The sequence below is a fragment of the Staurois parvus genome, unplaced genomic scaffold (genome assembly GCF_062004578.1).
Source record: "Staurois parvus isolate SC_StPar_1 unplaced genomic scaffold, SC_StPar_1.0 ptg000834l, whole genome shotgun sequence".
Taxonomy (NCBI): Eukaryota; Metazoa; Chordata; class Amphibia; order Anura; family Ranidae; genus Staurois; species Staurois parvus.
In genome coordinates this window covers 5,049-30,610 of record NW_028318630.1, presented here as the reverse complement: position 1 = coordinate 30,610, position 25,562 = coordinate 5,049, and the positions used below count along the sequence as shown (strand labels likewise).

General features: G+C 42.2%; 1 long non-coding RNA gene and 1 pseudogene across 1 annotated transcript; both read left to right on the top strand.

Moving 5' to 3' along the window:
* The first annotated feature begins 7,067 nt into the window (after positions 1–7,067).
* On the top strand, positions 7,068–7,166 carry LOC149443732 (U6 spliceosomal RNA; annotated as a pseudogene).
* A 541-nt stretch (positions 7,167–7,707) lies between these two features.
* Positions 7,708–8,288, top strand: LOC149443731 (uncharacterized). Its single transcript, XR_016306627.1, has 3 exons — positions 7,708–7,959; positions 8,062–8,120; positions 8,259–8,288. It is a non-coding gene; the product is annotated as an uncharacterized LOC149443731 (long non-coding RNA).
* The last annotated feature ends 17,274 nt before the right edge of the window (positions 8,289–25,562 follow it).

The following is a 25,562-nucleotide window of genomic DNA, read 5'->3' as shown; positions in this document are numbered from 1 at the left end:
TAATGCTGTGTTGACCTACATTGAGCTAAAATGCAACATATATGCATTTTAGCGCAATGCAATGAATGTAAGTGGATGTCAACACAATGCACAGGGTATCCTGTGAAAATGCAGTACGCTTTAGCGCACGCTAAAATGCATGTCAATGGAAGTCAAAAATGTATGTCAATGAATGTAAAAGTGCATGTCAATGGATAGCAATGTACATCCATTTTCTATAAATTTTAGCGCGTCAATGTGAATTGGCCCTTATTCTAATTTTTTTTTAACAGTGAAGGTTGTCATACAGAGAAGACTAGTGGCTATTTCTTTGTTTCATGTATACACATCTGTCCCATGCTTGAAATTACCTTTGTGAAACGGCTGGTGGTCACCAGAGGATTAATCCATAAAGGCTCACTATGACATGTCTGTTTGTTCAGAGGTCATAGTGGCGATGTGAGCTGCTGCATACTCTCTTGGTGGTATCACCGAGCACTTATCAGTTTATGGATTGAAGATTCAATTTGCTTGGTTTATACTGCTTTATGGCAATGGACTTTTCTATTTTCTGTATGGGACTTTTTTTTCTGAGATTTTACTGGTGTATATATTAATGTTTATTTTTTATTTTTATTCTCATTTGTACTTATTTATTTGGTTGTGGTGCACTAATTCTTGCTCACATAATTAAGGGTACTGTGAGATCTCCTTATAGTGTTCAGGTGGTAATCTCTCATATTGTTAGAGGTATTATTTATTTGACTGTGCTGATTGATATATTGCACAATTATACATGTGGTAGTAGCCTTGCCTACTTCCACCCACAGGACCAGTACATATGTATGCTGCCATGTTGGTGCCAGGAAAGTCTTTTGGCTAAAAAAAAATCTACATTTTTTTGAGGAAAATTGGTTAATCTTAGGCACATTTATAGTTGCATTGTTGATTTTACTTAAAGTGGTTGCAAACCCTCACATATACTTAGTGAATCAACAGGCCTCAGGTGATGCACAGAGATAAAACAAATCTTCTTATATAAGTTGCGCTTGTCTATCTGCAGTCTTTTTTTCTCTACATCTGTTCAAAGTGCTGAAATTATAAAGCTTGTCTGAGAGTTAAAAAAAAGGGAAGAGAGCTGAAATTACACTCTGCAGAGCTCAGTGAGGAGAGCTCTGAGAACTGATTGGAGGGAAGGGACATACCCACTCCACACAGCTCACAGAAACAGAGCTGAGGCTGTCAATCTGCTGGAGGTCCCTCCCCTGTCACCATTTTATCTCTTGGTGTCAGGAAAACTTGTCAGAAGTCATTCATGCTGACAGGAGAGGAGCAAATCAGCAGATAGAAAAAACACTGAGTGCTTTAGATTGAGACACGTACGCACTATAGAGGGGTATGCTTTGTTCATATTTCATTTATGAGGTTTATAGTCACTTTAAAGTGGAACTAAACCCTCCTCTCCTTTTCAGCCAAGGAAGCTGCTATCTTAGCATCTGTTTGATCTGCAACTGCCATTGTGCTGCGCGTGATCAGTTATGACACAAGCCATTTGATGGTTTGACAGTTTGGTTGCAAGCAAAAGCGAATTTGACAGTTAGCATTCCTGGCATTTCAGGAATGTAAGGCTACGTTCACACTAGCGCTGTGTGCAGGCGGCAGAGAGGCGTTTGGGAAGCGTTTTTACCGCTTCCCAAACGCCTCTGACAATTCTGCACATTACAGCACATGGTGCTGTTCTAACGAGAGCGTTTGCGTCGCGTCGCAGCGCGTCGCGGCAAAACGGACGCCTCTGGACGAGTCAGGAGGCGTTGAAGCCTCCTATTCTTGTCTATGGTGCCGCTCCGCAAACGCCCGGCCGGCGTTTGCGGTGCGGTTGTGACGCGGTTGCGGGGCGTTTGCGGAGCGGTAACACCACTCAAATGCATTATAGGCGTTTGTGGGGCGTTATTAACGCTCGGCAAACGCCTAGCAACCGCTGCTAAACTGCGCATGCGGCGTTTGCGGAGCGTTAAATAACGCTCCGCAAACGCTGGACCAACGCTTGCCAAACGCTATAGGTGCATTTGGCAAGCGTTGGCAAAACAGCCAAGTGTGAACGAGCCCTGTTTTTTTTAAAACTCTTAAATCGATGGGTATCATTCCGCATTAAGTACAGCATTTACATCATGTACTTGTATCCTGTACCATACATCTTTTTCCACCATAACATTTTTGGATTCTGGTGCACATTAGGTATGCTGTAAAATGACATTTTGTACATTTACTCTTAATTTGCTGTACGTGATCTCTAATTTTATATTAGAGATGTGCATGACGGAAAAATTTGTTTCATTTCGGTTTAATTCGGCGATGACGTTTGGCCCCTTCCCTCCGCAGCCTTCTGGGACATATCACAGATCCCAGAAGACGGCGGGGCCATTCACAGAGTGCAGCGTGGCTCACGCATGTGCAGTAGGAAATTGGCTGTAAAGATACCGGTGCCTGCACCCGAAGCCAATTGAAGAATCGGCTAAGGTGAGGACATTGCTGGATCCCTGGACAGGTAAGTGTCCTTATATTAAAAGCCAGCAACTATAGTAATTGTAGCTTCTGAATTTTTATTTTTTGGGTGGAAACTGGAGCTCCTCATTAACAAGAGGCCCAAAGTATCGCATCATGTCACCCGAATAAAACAAATGAATATGAATGAATTCGTTGATTTTGTTATAACTTATTCTGGATTCCTTGGAGTTCGTTACTATTGTGATTTGGAGATTCAGATGCATCCAAATTTCAGAAAAACACAAATTTTGTCTGAATTTCACTTTGTAATGAAACAAACTGTACATGTCTATTTTTGCAACAAAATCATAAGTAAACATATACCAAGGTGTAAATAGGATTATTGTAACCTCCACTTTAACCTCAAGGGGTGTACACACTATGAGAGAATTGGACAAAACGGTCCTCCAATTTTCCATGAAGGTGCATATCATGATGTAACTGACAATGGAATTAATTTGTATGAAAACTCTTGAATGACAAATTGCAAGATTTCTATGTTTGTGGCCACTTTCTTCATTCTTATCATGAGTGTTTTTCTGTATTTGATTATTTCTGTATTATTACTGTACACATTGAATGAAAATTGAACATTGTGTTCAATGTACGATAAAAACGTTTGAGCTTACACATTCTTTTTTTTTCCTTGGAATTGGCTGTCAAAAGCAGTATACTAAAATACAGATAATCAACCTATTGTTCCTCATATGTAATTTTTCTGATTTTCTTATAGTGTGTAGCAGTGTTGCCAACCTACCATACTGAAATTCACTGACATGATACTGAAACTTTACTGGCACAGCCACGTTTTTACTAGCATTTCCAAAAGTTTAAAAATTAGTTTTAAGTGCAAATTTCAGTATGTAGGCTTCAAACAAGTACAATATGCAATTATCAATGTGATTTACGGGGGATATTAAAGCAAAACTATAGGCAAAACGTATTTCTTCATTTAAGATAGAGCAAGGGAGGTTTATAACCCCTGTACTTTCCTGGTGACACCCCAAAATTCAGGATTTTCTTTTACTTTCACTTTTAATGATAATGGTAAACAGGACAAATAGAGAGGGTGAATCCCCTTAACAGGGACACAGACAGCAGTAAAAACTGACAGGGGTTCTAATTCATCTCCACTCCACAAAAAAGTTTTGCCTTTAGTTATACCAAAAACATATTTATTTTATTTTCAATATAGTAAAGTAGCTCAGGGACAGGACTCAGGAGGGCAGAAAATTAGAACGGGCAGAAACACGCACATTAAATTGACTCTCACAGTGATGGTGACAGCAGTGTGCAGCAGCACACATGATGACAACACTTCACCGACATGACATGTCCCCTCCTGAGTCACAGTGACAGTCTCTCTCCACACCAGGTGGTCCCTTCAGTCCACTCCAAAATAGCACTGACAGTCCTGCTCCTGACCTGTCTTGCTCCTGTCCAGCAGACCCACACACGAGGCTCCAGCCGGGTTGCCAGCTGTCAGTAATTTTACAGACAATTTGTAAAAATCTGCTAATATCAGGGTCTGATAATTTGTCACGCTGTGTTGATTTTTGTAAGCATAAACCAGTCAAATTGCTTGTTGTGGGTATTGTCAGTGTGTCCATATTGTGTTTAAACTGTTTAACCCCTTGGCGCCGGCTCCTCCCGGCCCTTTAAGGGTTGCAGAAGCCGGGAGGCGGGAGGGGTTTTAGGGTCATGTGACCGCCGTGATTCGCTGTCACGGTGGTCACATGATTGGGAAAGGTCCGGATCGAAAGAGGAGATCGGGACCTTTCCGTGAGTACTGGACATGTGTGCTGGGAGCACACAGGGCACGCGCTCTCAGCACATTAGTTTTTCTTAATTGCACGGAAATGTGCGGCCGCTCTGCGTCAAGGCCCAGATGCCGGGAGGCTGCACATTTGCATGCAGCCGGCACCACGAGGATTTACCCCCCTGCCTGACCAGGTCATTTTTTTACGATACGGCGATTTGTTAATTTAACTGACAATTGTGCTGTCATGCAACACTGTACATGAATTAAATTAATGTTCTTTTTTTCCCCACAAATAGAGCTTTCTTTTGGTGGTATTTGATCACCTCTGCCCTTTTAATTATTTGCGCTATAAACAAAAAAGACCGACAATTTTGAAAAAAAAACAAAATACTTTTGCTATAAAACATATCCAATAAAAAAAAAATCACATTATTTAATATATTTAGGCCAAAATGTATTCTGCTACATGCCTTTGCTAAATAAAAAATCCAAATACGTGTAAATTAATTGGTTTACGTGAAAGTTATAGCATCTACAAATGGCGGTATACATACCTGAATTTTATTAGTAATAGTAATGACAGCGATCAGTGACTTATAGCTGGACTGTGGTGGGCATTCTGACACTGGGGGGGACGACTGACTGTCACTGACATCCCAGTGACAGTATACAGTGATCAGTGCTAATAAAAAGCACTGGCAATGTACTAATGACACTGGGCTGGAAGGGGTTAACATCTGGGGCGATCAAAGGGTTAGCTATGTGCTGTTTTACTACAGAGACATGCTGCTTTGTATTTCTCTGCTGTGCAGATACAAAACAGCATGTCCATGCTGTCAGGAGAGAGATCTGTGTTGTTTACACACAGGTCTCTCCCCTATCAGCTTTACTTGAAGATCGCCGGGTGCAGGTGGGGAATCGCTGGCCAGGACCCAGTGATTGACATCTCTAGCCACCAATAATGATACGGGTAGGGCGGTGCGTGCGTGCGCACCCTACCTGGAAATGCAAATCATGTACAAGTGAAACTCGAAAAAATAGAATATCGTGCAAAAGTTCATTTATTTCAGTAATACAACTTAAAAGTGAAACTAATATATGAGATAGACTCATTACATGCAAAGCAAGATAGTTCAAGCTGTGATTTGTCATAATTGTGATGATTATGGCTTACAGCTCATGAAAACCCCAAATCCACAATCTCAAAAAATTTGAGTATTGTGAAAAGGTGCAATATTCTAGGCTCAAAGTGTTCCACTCTAATCAGCTAATTAAGCCATAACACCTGCAAAGGGTTCCTGAGCCTTTAAATGGTCTCTGTCTGGTTCAGTAGGAATCACAATCATGGGAAAGACTGCTGACCTGACAGTTGTGCAGAAAACCATCATTGACACCCTCCATAAGGAGTGAAAGCCTCAAAAGGTAATTGCAAAAGAAGTTGGATGTTCCCAAAGTGCTGTATCAAAGCACATTAATAGAAAGTTACGTGGAAGGGAGAAGTGTGGAAGAAAAAGGTGTACAAGCAGCAGGGATGACCGCAGCCTGGAGAGGATTGTCAGGAAAAGACCATTCAAAAGTGTTGGGGACTTTCACAAGAAGTGGACTGAGGCTGGAGTCAGTGCATCAAGAGCCACCACACACAGACGGATCCTGGACATGGGCTTCAAATGTCGTATTCCTGTCAAGCCGCTCCTGAACAACAAACAACGTCAGAAGCGGCTTACCTGGGCTAAAGAAAAACAGACCTGGTCTGTTGCTCAGTGGTCCAAAGTCCTCTTTTCTGATGAGAGCAACTTTTGTATCTCATTTGGAAACCAAGGACCCAGAGTATGGAGGAAGAATGGAGAGGCACACACTGCAAGATGCTTGAAGTCCAGTGTGAAGTTTCCACAGTCTGTGTTGATTTGGGGAGCCATTTCATCTGCTGGTGTTGCTCCACTGTGCTTCATTATGTCCAGGGTCAACGCAGCCGTCTATCAGGAGATTTTGGAGCACTTCATGCTTCCTTCCACAGATGAGCTTTATGGGGATGCTGACTTCATTTTCCAGCAGGACTTGGCACCTGCCCACACTGCCAAAAGCACCAAAATCTGGTTCAGTGACCATGGGATTACTGTGCTTGATTGGCCAGCAAACTCGCCTGACCTGAACCCCATAGAGAATCTATGGGGCATTGCCAAGAGAAAGATGAGAGACATGAGACCAAACAATGCAGAAGAGCTGAAGGCCGCTATTGAAGCATCCTGGTCTTCCATAACACCTCGGCAGTGCCACAGGCTGATAGCTTCCATGCCACGCCGCATTGAGGCAGTAATTGCTGCAAAAGGGGCCCAAACCAAGTACTGAGTACATATGCATGCTTATACTTTTCAGAGGTCCGATGTTGTTCTATGTACAATCCTTGTTTTATTGATTTCATGGAATATACTCATTTTCTGAGACTGTGGATTTGGGGTTTTCATGAGCTGTAAGCCATAATCATCACAATTATGACAAATCACGGCTTGAACTATCTTGCTTTGCATATAATGAGTCTATCTCATATATTAGTTTCACCTTTTAAGTTGCATTACTGAAATAAATGAACTTTTGCACGATATTCTAATTTTTCGAGTTTCACCTCGAAAAATTATATATATATATATATATATACATGATTTTGGACAGCCCTTGCCGCACTGTAGTAGTACTTCTTCTACAGGGTGACGGGAAAGTGGTTAAATATGGATTACCTTAGTTTTAATGCCAAATTTCAGGTTGTCAGTAAAACATTTGCTCCTTTGTCCTCGGGACATATATTAAAATTGGAACGATACAGAGAAGATTAGCATGGCCCTTGCGCAACGACGACACGGAAATTTGTGAAATGTTCCATTAAAAAAAAAAAGTACTGTGTCAGTAAATTTTCCATGATTTGTCAGCAACAAATGCTGCGGGAGGTTGGCAACACTGGGCTCTGGCGGCTCCCTTGCCCTATGACATTACGCGGCACGCTCTGGCACCACCTCTGCCAGACCCTCCCCTCTCTGACGCCGCCCAAACACACTCAGATGGCTCCAGACCGGAACTGCGCACGCTGGGCGTCACAGCCATATTTTTCACTGGCAACCTTTTCCCGTCACTGGTATAAGTGCCCGTATTTTACTGACTTCTGGTACAAACACCAACGGTTGGCAACATTGGCGTGTGCGGTAAAAAGTCACTCAGAAATGTCACTTTGGAGTTGTAGGAGTAGAATTAGCACATTTCCCCTCATGAAAGACGATAAAAACACAGAGGACGATTTTTTTGTCGGAAAAATAAAAAAAAACCCCGGTTCTTTCCAGTCATGCCCAAGTAGTGCGGCGCTGGCGGAACAGCAGAGCAACCCAGGCAGGGACTTTTTTGTTATCTCCTTCTTCAGCGCTGGGCGGAGGGATACCACAGCGAGTGAGGGGCCGTTCTCTCTCTCTCTCCTCGGGCTTGTTGTTTCCTCCTCCTCCCTCCGCCTGGCTTTGCATGGTGGAGAGCGGAGGCTTCTCTTTCTCCTTCCTGCTTCAGACCCTGACAGCTCCAGGGGCAGGGCCCGGGGATCCGCTCAGGCGGCGGCGGCAGTGCAGGCTAATAGAAGAGGGGGGAGGGGGGATCCCCCAGCCACCCCAACATGTCCTCCTCCAGCAGCGAGCTGAGATCCGGTAGGGGCAGCCTCCCCCTCCCCCAATAAACAGTGTGTATGGATGGCTGTGGCCGTGCGGAGTGCGGACGGTGCCCTCACCCTCTCTTTCTGTGTCTTGCAGAGCTCTATTTCCTCGTTGCCAGATTTCTGGAAGATGGACCGTGCCAGGAGGCAGCTCAGGTAGACAGGAAGGGGGGTGGGTGCCGTAGAGGGAGGCTGTGTGAGGGGCCCCCCGATATGTGCACCTTGGGGGGGCGGTGTGAGGGGAGGAGGGGGTGTAGGGGACAGGGTGGTGACCCGTTTGTTTTGTCTCTGCAGGTCCTGATCAGAGAAGTGGAGAAGAAGGAGGTGAGGCAGGGGCTGGGGCGGACAGGGATGGGGGGGAGGTGGGGGGATGGAGATGCAGCAGGGCCCCCCTCCCCCAATGGTCCCCCTGCACCCCTAGTCTAGGGCTGACATCGATCTGTCCCCCAACACAAGGAGAGAAGAATGCCAAGGCTCAGCGTGCCGCTCCTCCCCCTCCCAGCCTGCGAATTGGAGGGGGCGTGGAGCCATTCCTTCAGTCTTGGGGGGCCGCCGAGCCCCCTCACTCTGACCCCGCACCCCTCATCATCCGATCAGCCCCCCCCAGACAGGGACAACTCACCACCCCGGCCATAGGGGCCGATCAGGGGCCGGCCGGCTCGTCCATGTGCTGGGTGCGGGCAGAGCTGTCATTAGAACACATCCTAGAAACATTAGTGGGCTTTGATGGGATCCGGCCAGGAGGTGTGCGGCCACTTACCGACCCCCCCTCCCCCATCATGGGGGGCTCCCTTCTGTTTTACAGCTGCTGCCTAAGAGGGTGGACTGGACGGGCAAGGAGCACCCCCGGACCTACCAGAATTTGGTGAGTCTGCCCAGCAAAAGTTTTTTTATTACCTTTATATTTTCACACAGTCACATCGAATTGAATTTCCCGCATTTTTCTGCTACTTGCCACTGAGGTGTAGTGTGTGCACCAGCCTGGGACTAGCAGGGGCCATGTGGGGGCAGGCAGGATGGGGGGGCCACACTGATGGGGGGTCGTGTTGTGGGATTGGGGGGGGGACACTGACATTAGGAAATCGGGTGGGGGGAGGTTTGGAGGTGCTGGAAATAAAAGAGACGTCATGGATGTTGTGCTGAGAGGAGCTGGAGGAGGGGGAGGGACCAGCAGCCCTGGAAGCAGAAATAGAGGGAGGAGGAGGGAGCTGGCTCCATGCAATGGGATGATCACACACTAGCAGAGTCTCTGTGCCTCGGGCACTGCACTGCAAGCATGCCACACACCTAGGCTCACAGCACCCACAGACACCGCTCCTCAGCTGCTGGACAGTAAGTGGGGCCACTCTGATGGAAGAAGGCCATATTTACACTGCTTCTTAAACAAACATTCCCAAATATCTACTGTGCTTAGAAGTAGCAGATTTGTACATGCTTCACTTTTATTATCTGATTGATGTGTAATCAATGTGATTTAAATAGCCATCAGATCCCAGCCAATCATCTCCGATTTGATCATTTGTTTTATTTATACTGATCACTTTTACATAGAATAGATTTTAAACAGATATTTCCAAATATCATCTGTGCTCATATATATCAGTCTTGTAGTGGCCATATGATATTCCATTTTATTATCTGATTGCTGTGTAATTGAAACAATTTAAATAGCCATCAGGTCTCAGCCAATCATCTCAGATTTGATCATTTGTTTTATTTACTCTGGTTGTTTCTACATAGCATGGCTACTGGTTCTTAAACCGATATTCCCACATGTTTACTGTGTTTATAAATGTCGGTCCTGTACATGCTTCAATTTTATTATCTGATTGTTGTATAATCAAAGCGATTTATATAGCCATACAGTCCCAGCCAATCATCAGATTCAATCAATTTTTTTTATTTACACTGATTGCGTCTACATAGAATATCTTAAACCAAGATTCCCAAATATCTACTGTGCTTAGAAGTAGCAGATTTGTACATTCTTCACTTTTATTATCTGATTGATGTGTAATCAAAGTGATTTAAATAGCCATCAGATCCCAGCCAATCATCTCCGATTTGATCATTTGTTTTATTTATACTGATCACTTTTACATAGAATAGATTTTAAACAGATATTTCCAAATATCATCTGTGCTCATATATATCAGTCTTGTAGTGGCCATATGATATTCCATTTTATTATCTGATGTGTAATCAAAACGATTTGAATAGCCATCAGGTCCCAGCCAATCATCTCTGATTTGATCATTTGTTTTATTTACACTGATCACTTTTACATAGAATAGTTTAAACAGATATTCCCAAATATCATCTGTGCTCATAAATATCAGTGTTGTAGTGGCCGTACGATTTTCCATTTTATTATCTGATTGATGTGTAATTGAAACGATTTAAATAGCCATCAGGTCTCAGCCAATCATCTCAGATTTGATCATTTGTTTTATTTACACTGATTGTTTCTACATAGCATAGCTACTGGTTCTTAAACCGATATTCCCACATGTTTACTGTGTTTATAAATGCCGTTCCTGTACATGCTTCAACTTTATTATCCGATTGTTGTATAATCAAAGAGATTTAAATAGCCATACAGTCCCAGCCAATCATCAGATTTGATCCATTTTATTTTATTTACACTGATCGCTTCTGCATAGAATAGCTTAAACAGATATTCCCAAATATCTACTGTGCTCATAAATATCGGTCTTGTAGTGGTCATACATGCTTCAATTTTAATATCTGATGTGTGATCAAAGCAATTTCAATAGCCGTAAGGTCCCAGCTAATCATCTCAGATTTGATCATTTGTATTATTTACACTGATTTTTTTCCTACATAGCATGGCTACTGATTCTTAAGCTGATATTCCCACACGTCTACTGTGTTTATAAATGCCGGTCCTGTACATGCTTCAATTTTATTATCCGATTGTTGTGTAATCAAAGTGATATAAACAGCCATACGGTCCCAGCCAATCATCAGATTTGATCATTTGTTTTATTTACGCTGACTGTTTCTACATAGCATAGCTACTGATTCTTCAACAGATATTCAAAATATCAACTGTGCTTATGAATATCAATCTTTTAGTGGTCATACGTGCTTCAAATTTATTATCTGATTGATGTGTGATCAAAGCAATTTCAGTAGCCGTAAGGTCCCAGTCAATCATTTCAGATTTGATCACTTGTTTTATTTACACGGATTGTTTCTACATAGCATAGCTACTGATTCTTAAACCGATATTCCCAAATATCAGTCTTGTAGTTGGCATACATGCATCAATTTTATTATCTGATTGATGTGTGATTTAAATTGCCGCAAGGTCCCAGCCAATCATCTCAGATTTAATCATTTGTTTTGTTTACACTGATTGTTTCTACATAGTATAGATGCTGCTCTGTCATCTGCTGGACAGCAAGTATTGACAGTTGTGTGTCAGAAGACATTTCTTTTATTTACACTGATTGTTTCTACATAGCATAGTTACTGGTTCTTAAACAGATATTCACAAATATCAGTCTTGTAGTGGCCATACATGCTTCAGTTTTATTATCTGATTGATGTGTGATTAAAGCAGTTTTAATTGCCATAAGTTGTCATAGCCAATCATCTCAGATTCGATCTTTTTTTAACACTTATTGTTTCTACATAATGGCTACTTATTGTTTCTACATAGCATGGCTACTAATTCTTAAACCAATATTCCCACATGTCTACTGTGTTTATAAATGCCAGTCCTGTACATGCTTCAATTTTATTATCTGATTGTTGCATGATCAAAGCGATTTAAATAGCCAAACAGTCCCAGCCAATCATCGGAATCATCAGATTCAATCAATTTTTTATTTACACTGATCACTTCTACATAGCATAGCTTAAACAGATATTCCCAAATATTAACTGTGCTTATCAATATCAAGCTTGTAGTGGTCATACATGCTTCAATTTTATTATCTGATTGACGTGTGATCAAAGCAATTTCAATAGCCGTAAGATCCCAGCCAATCATCTCAGATTTGATCATTTGTTTTATTCGCACTGGTTGTTTCTACATAGCATAGCTACTGATTCTTCAATGGATATCCCCAAATATCAGTCTTGTAGTGGCCATACATGCGTCATTTTTAATATCTGATTGATGTGTGATCAAAGTAATTTTAATTGCCATTGGGTCCTTGCCAGTCATCTCAAAGTCAATCATTTTGTTTTGTTTACACTGATTGTTTCTACATAGTATAGCTTCTGCTCTGTCATCTGGTGGACACTAAGTAGGGATAGTTGTATGTCAGAAAATGGTTATTTACACTGATTGTTCTTCATGGCCTAGCTACTGCTTCTTAAACAGATATACCCAAATATCTACCGTGCTAATAAATGCCAGTCTTGTAAATGCTTCAATTTTATTATCCGATTGTTGTGTGATCAAAGCGATTTAAATAGCCATCAGGTCCTGGCGAATTATCAGATTCGATAGTTTGTTTTATTCTACACTGATTGTTGCTATTTAGTACAGCTTAAACAGATACCCCCAAATATCTACTGTGGTTTTAAATATCAGTCTTGTAGTGGTCATACATGCTTCAATGTCGTTATCCGATTGATGTGTGATCAAAGCAATTTAAACAGCCATAACATACCTACCAATCCTTTCGACCAGATTCAATCAACCTGAGTTGATCTGCCAGGGTGGAAAGTTCCTAATAAAAGGGTATCACCTGATCTCTAAACTTTCTGCAAAAAAAGTTGAAAAATGTAATTCGTGCTGCCTTGCTCGGGTTTGGAGTTGCAAGTTTATGAAATCTTTTTTGACATTGTAACATTATCAAAACATAACTGTGGTTTTGTAGACATTTTATGTTCTTTGAGTCAGCTTCTGCAGTAAGATTCTGTTCAGCAAATGAGCATCTACAGTGAATATTAAAGGTTGAGCTCTGTTTTGTTTAGTACATCCAGCTCTGTTTACAGCTACATCCAATTGTCATTTTGTCACTGAACACCATGGAAATGCTTTGTTTTACCTGCTTGTCTATTTTTGCCTTGAGGCACTTTTAATTCTGATTAATGTAAGGTATTTTATCTCAAAAGCATAGTACAGGCCTATGATTTAAATTTGTGTAGTAAAGCTTCATTTTTCCCAAGTCACCCTCCAGGACGATCACATGAGAGAGGTTTAAAAAGCCACCCACCATGGCTGCCCCGCAGTTCTTGTGTTTCCTGCATCCTGCAGGAACTAAGACAGAGTCCCCTGTTTGTGTTTATTTTTTGTAATATCCTAGACAGGTGCCCTGGAATACCTTTCGCTCCACTCTCAAATTCTGCGAGTTGGTCCTGTGTCAGAGAATGGGCAAGGATATTTGGGGAGGATGTGGTGAGCATTTTTTCTGAGCTGCATTCTTCCCTTCCCTTATTTTTTTGTATCTGTTTTTGGCCCCTACATCTTATGCAGCTAAAGTGGTCTGGAACTGGAGCTAGGCAGTAAGCCCTTCAGGGCCTGTTGAGGAATGGACCATGTTTGCTGTTGCTGGTTCTGGACCTTCTGTGGGGTTTCCCCTTTCCTGCTGTGGCCTTGTGCATGTTCTTTGGCGAGGTTTATTGTACAGGGTGTTGGGGGCTCCTGGGTAGCGTACCGGTGTGTACATTTGGTCACTTTCACCTGGGGAAAAGTTATTGTATCTTAAAAGCATAGTACTAGTCCGGGTGTCGGCAACCCGCGGCTCCAGAGCTGCATGCGGCTCTTTTTCACCTTTGCTGTGGCTCCGGAGCACACTGCCCACCAGGTGACAGGCAATAGGGTTGCTGTAGCTCAGTGTTCGGCAAGCCACGGTTATTTACACACTTCAGTGCGGCTCTTCTGTGTGCCCGCTCCCCTCCCTCCTCTCGGGCGGCCGCCCCAAAAGTCAGGACTCTGCAGCTAGCCCAGCAATGGGCAAACTACGGCCCGGCGGACCTTTTAATCCGGCCCGCGGAGCGTGGCAAACATTGGCTGTCAGGATGTAGGCGGGGCAGCGTGACAAACTCCTCTCCTCTCACAGTCCGCCCTGAAGACCGGAACGGTGCGGGAACACGGCGAGAGGAACGTGCGGAGCAAAGGTAAGTGAATTGACACAATATGGGGAATGAATTACTATATGGGGGATGAATTACTATATGGGGGATGAATTACTATATGGGGGATGAATTACTATATGGGGGATGAATTACTATATGGGGGATGAATTACTATAGGGGGGATGAATTACTATGTGGGGGATGAATTACTATGTGGGGGATGAATTACTATGTGGGGGATGAATTACTATGTGGGGGATGAATTACTATGGGGGATGAATTACTATATGGGGGATGTATTTTCAGTTTTAAAAATGTGGCTCTCAAAATAAATTTCAATCGTGGTTTTGGCGAGATTTGGCTCAGTTGAAAAAAAAGGTTGCCCACCACTGACCTAAGGCTATGATCGTGATTATGACGATACACTGTGGCCCTGATTAACCCTTTGCTTACTGGGCCCTTAAACCCCCTTCATGACCAGAGCGCTTTTTGCAATATATGCAGTGTCGGATTTGTTTTAAATGTTGCAATGGTTTTGCGGCTCCCAGTCTTTTTTTCCCTCTCGGAAACGGGTCCAAGTGGCTCTTTATGTCTTAAAGGTTGCAGACCCCTGTACTAGTCTATGATTTTAAATTGTGCAGTACAGCTTAATTTTTTTTAAATAGGTACTTCTGCCTAAATAATCAAACCTGTCTAACAAAAATTATTTAACTCATAGTCTCCTTTGTCTTCAGTCCCAAAATGTTCAGGACTAATCGGCAGTGTAAGGTAACCGTTGTAAAAATGCTACAGTGTCCAATTATATCTGTTTAACTCATTGACTACTACACACTGAAAAGTTTTCTTTTTTTTTTAAGCTCACAGGCTCCTTCATAAAATTTGACGTAGCATACATTTTTCTTTTTTTTTTTTGCTATGTTTATAGGTGTTGCTATGTTTAATGCCATTTGTTCTAATTTGCAGGGATAATCACTGAAGATATGTCCCTGGAAATTTCTAAGTAGACCAATTATATCTGTGTAATTCAGTTCCTATAATTTACTAATCTTGTTTGAAGAACATTGCAGTGTTTTTTTTTTTTTTTTTTTTTAGGGCTCATTATGTATACAGCATAACGTTTTTAGTAATGTGCATTTAATTTCAGCACTATAGGAATCAGTGGAGTCATACACACAGCTGCATCCACAAATGAAAATGTGCGCTGCGTCTAGCCCCCCCAAAAAAGTAGGACATATCTGTGACCCTACATATCTGCAGATTTTATGTATGCAGATTAAGACCATTAGCAGAATTGTATGCGTCTAAATACTGTGTGCCTAAATGCGAGTGTTAAGCGCTTATTTTGCGCAGGATCTTCTGCTAGCACTGCCAGTAGGATCCCGCATATGCCCATGTGAATAAAGCCTAATAGTTACCAAACGTTTTATAATTGGATATTTGGTATAGTTCAAGTGATTGTAAGGCTTCATTTTTCCCCCCCTATTAAAATAACAAACATGTTATAATTGCCTGCTCTATTTTAATCTATCCAGATCTCCTGGGATTTGCATTCACTATATCTGGTCTCTCATAGTACACAGAGCATGGAAATGCAATTATTTTAGTAAATAATAACTGCTAAATCCCTTTTCTCATCAGCAGTTAGAGCAGTCTTGTGACTTCTATCAGTGTCCAGCAGAGCACTCGTTAAACCTTATAGGAGGAGTTTTCATTCTCCCCTGATCGTCCTATGAGGCTGAATAACCCCTGAGCCTTTGTCCGGACAGTGCTGATTTGCCCTGTGCTGATCACATGCACTCTCCCAAGGAAAAAAAAAACCTCTAGCAATTAACACCAAACTGAGCATGTGCAGCTTGCCCCCAAGGCTCTGTTCTATCAGCAGATGGATTGGGGATAGTAGAAGGGGAGGATCTGAGAACACAGGATCAAACAGCCTTTTTACACAATGCGGAGGGTTAACCCCTTAGGTTTCACAGTATAACAAGTGTGCTTTATTGCATATACAGACTGATTTTTCTGTTGTGGGTTTAGTAACACTTTAACTGGAAAAATGTATTTTTGACTTTTGTATGTTTCTAGGACTTTACTTTTGTAGAAAGCATCTCTTGCAGGGTTTGGTACTTGAATTTTAACAGACCATTTGCTTATTAACCACATCCTTGCTGCGCTATAGCCGAATGATAGCTATTATCAATAAAAACCAGCGCAAACCCACATAATCAATTGCATTACTCAACTTATTAAACAAACTTAAAGACTGTGACAAAAAAAAAACACTTTTGTGTTAGTAAAAATTAAATTATATATAAATATAAAAAATTAAAATTCATAAGTCCAGTGACAAAAAAATCCCAAAAACTTAAGTAAACAGTCCCGTGACAAAATAAATCAAATAATAATTAAATTATAATTTTCATTGGATTCTTCCGTGCCTTTGATCCCTTCACCATCCACCAGTGCAAAAACCAACATTAACCGCACTCACCAGATATTAGTGAGTCACACGCCTTTCAGGAATATTAAGGGCTCCTGGACCCCCTTTACTTTTTATGAGACCTCCAAATGCTGCTTCCTCTTATGTCTGGGTGCCTCTTCTGCTTACTCCTCTCACCGAATCCCCCAAGGAAAATCAGGAATAAGAAAAGACCATAGCGTGATACCGTAGTGGTTTCTCCTCAAAATAATCTCTCCAGACCACTCACATTTTAGCGGGGTATAACCCGCATTTTATTAGAAACAACAATGATTTTCTTTCAAAATGATCCACTTTCCAAGTACAGCGACTTTGCATAAAGACCCCACAGCCTGGTAAACAGCAGGATGGCAGACCTCAGATGCAGACTCATCCACTATGCTAAGATGGCCCCTTGGAACGCACCGCTCGGCGTGCGTTCCACTCACCGGAAATGACGTCAGACGCCGGAACAGGCAACCGGAAGTGCGTCAACGCGTTTCGCCCCACCCACAGGGCGTTATCAAGGCACGGAAGAATCCAATGAAAATTATAATTTAATTATTATTTGATTTATTTTGTCACGGGACTGTTTACTTAAGTTTTTGGGATTTTTTTGTCACTGGACTTATGAATTTTAACCTTTTATATTTATATATAATTTAATTTTTACTAACACAAAAGTGTTTTTTTTTTGTCACAGTCTTTAAGTTTGTTTAATAAGTTGAGTAATGCAATTGATTATGTGGGTTTGCGCTGGTTTTTATTGATATAAGTTTTTTTGGTTTTTGCACCTGTGTACAGCAGCATCTCACGGGGAATTGTGTGTATAATAGGAGAGTCCTGGGCGCTGAGGTTTTGTCTTTTTTACATGAATGATAGCTATTGCAGGGTTGTCCAGTTCTGGGAGGGTGTCATATGATGTCCTCCCAAAGCGCACCCTCCTGTGCGCCCCCCAGTGGCGCGCTTCCAGCGATCTCCATGATCGCGGTATCCTGTGGACACAGCTGATCACATGATGAGGTAAAAGGCCAGTCACAGCGGTCTTTTACCACGTGATCAGCTGTGTCCAATGACACAGCAGATCACCGAGTAAATACAGTTGCTGGTTATCGTCAGCTATCACAGAGCATTGATCATCAGGGCACTGATCAGTGCCTTTCAGTGCCGCCAGTCAGTGCCTCCTATCAGTGCCCATCATTGCTGCATATCCATGCAGCATCATCAATGCCCACCAGTCCTGCCTATCTGTGCCACCACATCAGTGTCCATCAGTGCTACTTATCAGTGCAGCCTTATCAATACACATCAGTGAAGGAGAAATATTACTTGTTTGCAAAATTTTATAATAGAAACAAACTTTTTTTTTTTCAAATATTTTGCTCTATTTTATTTATAGTGCAAAACATAAAAACCCCAGTGGCGATTAAATACCACCAAAAGAAAGCTCTATTTGTGTTAAAAAAAATATAAAAATTTCATATGGGTACAGTGTTGCATGACTGCGCAATTGTCATTCAAAGTGCAACAGCGCTGAAAACTGATAAAGGGGGTAAAAGTGCCCAGTAGGCAAGTGGTTAATATAAGGGCTCAATTTGATATGAAAAGTAATTTGAGTGCCCATGAATGCACCTAATGTGTTAAGACGCGTTAATGGTGTGTTTTCACTGCGTTTGCATTGCATTAAAAATGCTTTCCAGACACCCACTTTGTGTTGGTTTTCTGTTGTATGGATTTTTCTCTTGTCTTTGCTAGTAACACTTTCATTATACATCTCAAACACACCATAGGTGAATTTGTGGTGCGTTTGCAGTGAGTTTACTCTGACATCAATAGGAGCTGTAAATCTTGGCACACCCCACATGTCCACAATTTTGACTGCTGTTTGTGGAGATTCAAAAACTCCCTTGAAACGTCTGCTCTTGAAGCTAGTGTAAACTTGTCCTAAAGAGAACTGTAGCTTTTGTCCCTCAGATATGCTAAATAATATTAGTACATGATAATGTTTTTAAATGCTTTAGTTGAATTCTGAATTTTAATAACCTGGACTTTAGATCCATGTCTGTAAAATATGAATGGTGGAGGTAGTATGTTGTATCCTGAAAAGTAATATATCTGTTCGTTGGAATCAACAGATCCCAGTGCGTTTTTTTTTGTTTCCTTGGGCGGCAGTGGAAGTGCCCTGGGGGACTGATATCAGTGGGTTCCTCAGGGCAAGGGAAGTCTCTGACATAAGGACCCGCTATTGTTCCTGGCTTGTTACCTGATGGAGTTGGTTTACTAAACCTGGAGAGTGGAAAATCTTGTTCAGCTGTGCATGTGTCACGTACCTGGTGATGGAGCCTAACGTGGAGAATAAGGTGTTCTCTTACACCTCCCATTCAGTACCCCTGGTAAGGCAGTAGGAGGTATGAGAACCTGGAGTGGCCAGGTGAGTGCCAGGCAGTTCTTATGATGACTACTGCGGATGAGTATTTTGTATGCCTTGGATACAGGCTGGGCCATAACGCAGAACAGCAGGGAAGACAGGCTGGCAGACAACAGGTAGGCAGCAGGCACTCGGCAGACTGGCGGGTCACAGATAGCTGGCAGACAACAGGCACTTGGCAGGCTGGTGGTTCACAGACAGCAGGCACTTGGCTGGCTGCAGAAGTATAGTCTGCTGTCACCAGCAGGTCACAAAGCAGGGTCATGCAAACCAGGTCAGCAAGCAGGAATGTCGGGACCAAGGCAGCAAGCCGAAGAATAGTCTGCTTCAGGCAACATTTAAAGCAATTAGGCAAAAGGGGCAGGCAGAGACGTAGTCAAAGACAAGCCAAGGTCTGTTCAGGTGTTCAACGTGGTCACAGATCCAAGACAGCAACAGGAGATCATACACAGGAACAGGTAGCAGATAGCAGAACGTTGTAGACCATAAGGCAAAGTCCCAGAGTTGCTGTGCTGTTTAAATGGCCTGCTTGGAGCCAATTTAATGGTGGGCATGGATGCGAGAACGGGCACGGTCGATGGGTATTCTGCATTAGCAAAATGCCTGACGGCAACCTTTGACTAAACAAAAAAACCGCAAGCTGATTGGCTTCTATGCAGAGTTGCACCAGATTTTGCCCTTTCAAGTTTTAGTAAATAACCTCCACAGTGTCTGTCTTTCATTAAGCCTGACCCAGAACTGGAGCTCCATGAAACCTTTTGTTTCTATCTAAAAGATACCAATTTTATTTTTTTACCTGTGTGTGTGTGTGTGTGTGCATCTAGCACACAAACACTGCATTCCTAATTGCTCTATATCCTTTTAAAGCTTTGAGTTTAGGTTTTAAAGGAAGGTGGCTTGAATCTTCTTAATTGATATGATTGGGTATTTACTAGCATTCATTTTGCAAAGTGAACATTGACTTTGCTAGATTCCTTTAGTATATTAATCATATTGACTTTATTAATAAAACATTTTAGTAAATGAACACTGATGGAAATTCACAGGTAACATCCTCAGGGGGAAAAAAGAGGGTGGGGTGGAAAAGCATTAGTAAATTGGGTTGTGTGCACATTCTATAATGGGGATGGGTTAGAACCTCTGTTGGGTTTTACTGCTGTCCAGGATTCCATTAGGAAGTGTTCCTCTCATGATTTGTTTCAGTTACAGACACCAGTGCAAAAAAATTTGCAAAGGGGGCACAAGCAACAGTAAAACCTGCTGTCTGGTGAAATCATTATCCGAACAGGAAGTGAGCCCCAAATGGCAGTAAAACCTGACAGTTGTAACACTTTATCTTTAATTCAGAGCTAAAATAATAAAAAAATGTTTTGGCTGGGCACACTTTAACTGCTTAAGTAGCACCCTATAGCGCAGATATACTGCTACAGGGTGGCACCCAGTGGTGTATTTAGGTTTCGTGCTGCCCTAGGCAACACAAAATTTGGCTCCTGCCCCACGGAGAGACCCTGACACTGACCAACACCTCCCTACCCCACGAAGAGAGCCTGTCATTGACCAACAACACCTCAGCCCCCCATCCCACCCAAGAGAGCCTTCCACTACCACCGCCCCCCCCATACACTTGCAACCCCCACCCATGCGAAAGAGAAGACACTCATCTTCACAGCTTCGGACATCCCTGTGAACAAGAGTCAGGCTCTGCATACACCATTATGCAGCCCGCAGCCTCTCTCAGATCCCACCTGGTCCCCATGCTGAGTGTGTCCCTTCTTCCTTTCCTTCTTTTGGGTGCCCCCTTGAAAGATGACGCTGCCCCTTGAATAATGCCGCCCTAGGCAAATGCCTTGTTTGCTTTGTGGTAAATACACCCCTGGCGGCACCTGTGCACAAAATCACGTATATGTACGTTATTTTTGCATTTCCCGGTAGAAGGTAATTACCTACCGGCGCCCGGTGATGACCGAGTATCTCCGACGGCGAGGAAGATTTTTTTTTTTTTTTTACCGACAATCTTCCTCCCTGTCAGCTCGGGCACATTGCTCAGGACGGCTGTGCAAAGTACAGCCATCCCGATCAGTGTGCTTACACTGAAGAACACACCCCCTGCCCCCTAGTAAAACATACACAGCACACAGTTAACCCTTTGATCGCCCTTCACATTAACCCCTTCCTGCCCAGTGCCATTATTACAGTGTCAGTGCTTTTTTTTTTAGCCCTGATAACTGTATTGGTGTCGCTGGAGATGTCAGGATGTCCGCCGCAGTCCTGCTAAAAATCGCTGATCGGCGCCATTACTAGTAGGAAAAAATAAATAAAATAAAATCCCATTAGCTATATCACCATTTGTAAACACTATAGCTTTCATTAATTTACACTTATTGGGATTTTTTTTTTTAGCAAAGACATGGAGCAGAATACATTTTGGCCTAAATTTATGACAAAATTTTATTTTTTTAAATTTTTTTACTGGACATGTTTAATAGCAAAAAGTCAGAAATATATATATATTTTTTTCCAAAATCGTAGTGCAAAAAATAAAAAACACACAGGCGATCAAATACCACCAAAAGAAAGCTCCAATTTGTGGGGGAAAAAAAGGATGAAAATTTAATTTGGGTGCAGCGTTGTTTGACTGCACAATTGTCAGTAAAATTAATGCAGCACCGTAACGCAAAAATGGCCTGGTCATGAAAGGGGCTAAATCCTCAAGAGGGCTAGTGGTTAAGGGCCCTTTCACACTGATACGCTTTTGTGCAGCTTAGAGCTCTTTTGATGCATTCCCATTGACTTAGTAACTTCATTCCCATTTTTTTGTGCTGTTTTGAAAAACTGCACCTAAGATGCAGCATACAGGAATTTTCAAAGCGCTTTTGTCACCCTCGAAAAGAGCAGCAAAAACACTACTGTGCCAAAGGAGCCTAATATTGCACATCCCTTCACATCTGTGGAAAGAAACTTCTTGTGATTTAAAGTGGTTCTAAAGGTTCAGGGATCATAACCTTAATGCATTATTTGCGTTAAGGTAAACAACCTTCCCGTACAATATAATTTCCTCCACAGCCCCCTTATACTTGCCTCAGTCAATCTTGATCAAGTGATGTGCATGAGAACAGCGGCTCACTCCTTTTTTCCCTCCCCCTCAGTGCAGATTGATAGTAGCAGGAGCCATTGTCTCCCGCTGCTGTCAATCAAATCATATGATGGGGGGGGCTGTGCATGTCTTTGTCTATGGAAGTAGACAGCGGGGCTTGGGAGCAAGCTTTCACACGTGCCCCATAGGAAGCTGCTTCCTACAGGGGGCAATCACTGAAGAGGAGGAGCCAGGAGCACCAGCAGGGGACCCGAGAAGAGGAGGATCGGGACTGCTCTGTACAAAACAATTGCACAGAGCAGGTTAGTATAGTAGTCACGCTTCATGAGGTACATAAATGACCTACACATATAGCAAGGACATAATTCAACTTTATTCAGAGACACACAGTTTGTTTTTGTATAGGCAGTTCTTTGTTGAAGCTGAACTATCCCTTTAACCACTTGCCGCCCAGCTTATTGTCAAATGACGGCCAGGCGAACATCTCGTCCCTCCGGGAGGGCGTCCTGTGACACCCTTCCCGGATCACGCTTTGCACGTGCCTGCAGGGCCGTGCTGTGGCGAGATCTGTCACCGGGTACACGTCCGATGACAGATCTGTGTACTGGCCCTGTTGCCAGTACCATATGACCTGCTGTGACCAATCACAGCAGGTCACATGACAGTTGTATACAATGGATGGCTTCCTTTCATGCCATCCATTGAATACAAGTGTATCTAGCCGTGAATGGTCATACTGATCACATGCACAGGCTAGACCAATTAAAGCCCATCTGTGTCATGTGATTAGCCGTGGCCAATCACAGCTAATCACAACAAAAAAACCTGAATGAATCGATTTCATTCAGTTAAATGTTTGCTTATAGCAAAGAAATTCTTTGCTATAAGCAATCAAATTGTGTAAAAAAAAAAAAAAAAAAAAATTACATATCACTTTGGTCATAGCGTAATATGAAAAATACATCTTAAAAAGAGAAAAAAAGTAATAATTTCTAAAAATTGAAAAATTATAATTTTTTTTTTTCGTTCTGTCACCAGTCCATGTCCCTGATCACCACCACACCAGTTATATGCTGACGCTGTACTGCACTGGTGACAGTATGTAAAAAAAGAAAACTTTTTTCATTTTCCAAAAAATTACACAAAAATTACAACTCCAAAAAATTCGCCATGCCTCTTATGAAATATGTCAAACTGTCTATACTTTGCAAAAAGGGGTAATTTGGGGGATATCTGTACTGTTCTAACATTTTTGGGCCTCAAGAAATTAGATTGGTTGTCAGTACTTCCGGACTGATAAATTTTCAGATATATCCCATAGTTTGTAAACTGTATAACCTTCTTACAGACTAAATAATTAATACTGATTTGGGTTATTTTCACCAAAGACATGTAGCAGAATACATCTCGGCCTAAATTTATGAACAACAATTATTTATTTGCAAACTTTTATAACAAACGTACGTGTTGTTTCTATTCAAAATTTTCGGTCTTTTGTTAATTTAGCAAAATATAAAAACCCCAGTGGTGATTTAAATACCACTAAAAGAAAGCTCTAGTCAGTGCCTATCAGTGCAGCCTCATCAACGCACATCAGTGAAGGAGAAAAATTACCTGTTTGCAAAATTTTATAATAGAAACAAAGAAAAACTTTTTTTTTTTTAATTTTTCCTTTTTTTGTTTATAGTGCAAAAAATAAAACACCCAGTGGCGAAGAAAAAAAATAATAAAAAAGTTCATATGGGTACAGTGTTGCATTACAGCACAATTGTCATGTGAGAGCGCTGAAACCTGAAAATTGGCCTGGGCAGGAATGGGGTAAAAGTGCCTGGTATTGAAGTGGTTAAAAAAGGGAAAAAAAAAAGTACCTTTTTAGAATTACTTTAACCACTAGCCTACAGGGCACTTATACCCCCTTCCTGCCCAGGCCAACTTCCAGCTTTCAGCGCTGTCAAACTTTGAATGACAATTGCGCGGTCATGCAACACTGTACCCATATAAAATTTTTATCATTTTTTTGAGACAGATAGAGCTTTCTTTTGGTGGTATTTAATCACCTCTGGGATTTTTATTTTTTCTTAAACCAAAAACCACTGAAAATTTTGAAAAAAAAGTTTTTTCTTAGTTTTTGTTATCCAATTTTGTAAATAAGTGATTTTTCTCCTTCACTGATGTGCACTAATGAGGTTGCAGTCATGGGCACTGATAGGCTGCACTGATGGGCACTGATGAGGAGGCACTGGTAGGTTGCACTGATGGGCATTGGCAGGCATCACTGATGGACACTGATACATGGCACTGTTAGGCGGCACTGACTGGCACTGTTAGGCGGCACTGACTGGCACTGTTAGGCGGCACTGACTGGCACTGTTAGGCGGCACTGACTGGCACTGTTAGGCGGCACTGACTGGCACTGTTAGGCGGCACTGACTGGCACTGTTAGGCGCCTGATATGTGGCACTGATGAGCACTGACTGCTGGCACTGATGAGCACTGACAGGTGGCACGTCTGGAGCCACACTGATCATCAGGGCACACTGATCATCAGTGCCCTGATGATCAGTGTACATGTCCCCTCCGCGGAAAGCCGATTACTGGCTCTCCTCTCGAGCTGTCAGCGTGACAGCTCGAGAGGAAAGAAATGCCGATAACCGGCATTTCCGTGTTTGCATGTGATCAGCTGTGATTGGACATCTTCGGCTCTTTCCGTAATCCGATGTGTCCGAGGGACACAGCGCACCGGCAATCGCCAAGCTGTGCGCTGAGAATGGAAGGACGTCATATGACGTCCTATCAGAATGAGAGAACCACCTTGCTTCCGTCATTGTACTATATGGCGGGCGGAAGGTGGTTAAGCACGTGGATGGGTTAATGCAGTGTTGGCTGAAACTTTGAGTGTAATGTATGCACTGAGACAACCAAAGCCAACTTCATTTACTGCTCAGTGTCCACAAATCTCTAGGGAAACAGAATAATTTCTAACTGCATTCAGAATACAAAACCGATGGCAGGTGCATTTTCACTTGCATTTGTATTATTGAATTGTTTGAAGAACTATCTAGCTCTGCGGGGAGCTAGCTGAAAACTAGTATAATGTGATAGAACTGATTAAAAATCCAACCATTCCACCTTTCTTTTTTTCTTTTCCAGAAATGTTTAACATGCATACCACACATCTTGGCTGTACCCAGCGGCCCCTGGGTGGTATTACAGATTTCATGTTGTAGTAGAAAGACTGTTTTGGACTTTTATGGCTGCTTCATAGGATTAGAAGGGATCACATCCAAAGTTTTTGTTTTCTTTTTTTTTTATTTCTGGGGGATAGAGTAAGCTGATTACTGTTACGCAGTTACATATTTAGTGTCATGGAATAGAAAGTTGCAACATTACTGTAGTTTAAACTTCTGTGAAAGGAAAAAATTTACTTTTAGAACAGCGTTATCATTTGTTCTCTTTCCTGACAGTCTGTAACTTTCCTTTTTATTCTTCTTGGCAAGTTTTTTTTATTTTCTTTCAGACACTTCAAGGAAGATATGTGCAATATAGGAACTTGATAAATGAATG